Source organism: Anopheles moucheti (genome assembly GCF_943734755.1).
Source record: "Anopheles moucheti chromosome X unlocalized genomic scaffold, idAnoMoucSN_F20_07 X_unloc_35, whole genome shotgun sequence".
Taxonomy (NCBI): domain Eukaryota; kingdom Metazoa; phylum Arthropoda; class Insecta; order Diptera; family Culicidae; genus Anopheles; species Anopheles moucheti.
Window position 1 is genome coordinate 50,001 of NW_026453543.1, and position 2,500 is coordinate 52,500.

Here is a 2,500-nt window from a genome sequence, read left to right on the forward strand (position 1 = left end):
GTCCATGCTTTCACATGCTCTGATAGGTAGGTTCGTTCTCAGTTATCCCTGTGTTCATGGTTTTCGTGTGCTTCGAGAGGTTTGGTCCGTGTTTTTGAGTACTCTTGTCCATGATTTTCGTGTGCTTCTAGAGGTTTGGTCCGATTTTCAGTACTCTTGTCCATGCTTTCACATGCTCTGATAGGTAGGTTCGTTCTCAGTTATCCCTGTGTTCATGGTTTTCGTGTGCTTCCATAGGTTTGGTCCGTGTTTTTGAGTACTCTTGTCCATGATTTTCGTGTGCTTCTAGAGGTTTGGTCCGATTTTCAGTACTCTTGTCCATGCTTTCACATGCTCTGATAGGTAGGTTCGTTCTCAGTTATCCCTGTGTTCATGGTTTTCGTGTGCTTCGAGAGGTTTGGTCCGTGTTTTTGAGTACTCTTGTCCATGATTTTCGTGTGCTTCTAGAGGTTTGGTCCGATTTTCAGTACTCTTGTCCATGCTTTCACATGCTCTGATAGGTAGGTTCGTTCTCAGTTATCCCTGTGTTCATGGTTTTCGTGTGCTTCCATAGGTTTGGTCCGTGTTTTTGAGTACTCTTGTCCATGATTTTCGTGTGCTTCTAGAGGTTTGGTCCGATTTTCAGTACTCTTGTCCATGCTTTCACATGCTCTGATAGGTAGGTTCGTTCTCAGTTATCCCTGTGTTCATGGTTTTCGTGTGCTTCCATAGGTTTGGTCCGTGTTTTTGAGTACTCTTGTCCATGATTTTCGTGTGCTTCTAGAGGTTTGGTCCGATTTTCAGTACTCTTGTCCATGCTTTCACATGCTCTGATAGGTAGGTTCGTTCTCAGTTATCCCTGTGTTCATGGTTTTCGTGTGCTTCCATAGGTTTGGTCCGTGTTTTTGAGTACTCTTGTCCATGATTTTCGTGTGCTTCTAGAGGTTTGGTCCGATTTTCAGTACTCTTGTCCATGCTTTCACATGCTCTGATAGGTAGGTTCGTTCTCAGTTATCCCTGTGTTCATGGTTTTCGTGTGCTTCCATAGGTTTGGTCCGTGTTTTTGAGTACTCTTGTCCATGATTTTCGTGTGCTTCTAGAGGTTTGGTCCGATTTTCAGTACTCTTGTCCATGACTTTCGTTTGCTTCGATTCGTTCACTCCATTACTCTTGTCTGTGGTTTTCGTTTGCTTCGATTCGTTCACTCTATTACTCTTGTCTGTGGTTTTCGTTTGCTTCGATTCGTTCACTCTATTACTCTTGTCTGTGGTTTTCGTTTGCTTCGATTCGTTCAGTCCATTACTCTTGTATGTGATTTTCGTTTGCTTCGATTTGTTCAGTCCATTACTCTTGTATGTGATTTTCGTTTGCTTCGAGTCGTTCAGTCCATTACCCTTGTCTATGATTTTCGTTTGCTTCGAGTCGTTCAGTCCAATACTTACCTTTGTCTATGATTTTCGCTCTAGCCCAGTCGCCCTGCGCTCTGGAAATCACATTCCAACTCTATCACCGATAGTGCTCACACCTTGGAAACCACATTTCACCCGGGGAACCTTAGGGTGGATTTTGAGCCTTTCGGGATTGCGAAACCATCATTTAACACTCTAAACTTAATTTCCGCAATCCCAGACGCACTTTCCATATGGTCTCCAAAAATGCGTGTGAGCTGACCTGGTCCCTTATAATAGGCAATGAACACGATTTTGGCAAAATATTTTTTTCAAAATTTTTTGACTCACCGGGTAAAATCGAATTTACTTGGGAAAAATGTTCTAGCAGGGGCCCTCCCATACAAATTTTTTTCTTCTCAAAAATGATTTTCGTTTCACTTTTCATACTCAGGGGAGTCTAAAATTGATGTTTTGAGTCACCATGAAAAAAATTTTTTTTTTGACCCGAGCTTGTGTCGCGACCCAAAAATCGACTCACTTGGGAAAAATGTTCTAGCAGGGGCCCTCCCATACAAAAATTTTTTCTTCTCAAAAATGATTTTCGTTTCACTTTTCATACTCAGGGGAGTCTAAAATTGATGTTTTGAGTCACCATGAAAAAAATTTTTTTTTTGACCCGAGCTTGTGTCGCGACCCAAAAATCGACTCACTTGGGAAAAATGTTCTAGCAGGGGCCCTCCCATACAAAAATTTTTTCTTCTCAAAAATGATTTTCGTTTCACTTTTCATACTCAGGGGAGTCTAAAATTGATGTTTTGAGTCACCGTGAAAAAAAAATTTTTTTGACCCGAGCTTGTGTCGGCGACCCAAAATCGACGCACTTGGGAAATATGTTCTAGCAGGGGCCCTCCCATACAAAAATTTTTTCTTCTCAAAAATGATTTTCGTTTCACTTTTCATACTCAGGGGAGTCTAAAATTGATGTTTTGAGTCACCGTGAAAAAAAAATTTTTTTGACCCGAGCTTGTGTCGGCGACCCAAAATCGACGCACTTGGGAAAAATGTTCTAGCAGGGGCCCTCCCATACAAAAATTTTTTTTTGACTCACCGGGTAAAATGGTCGCACTTGG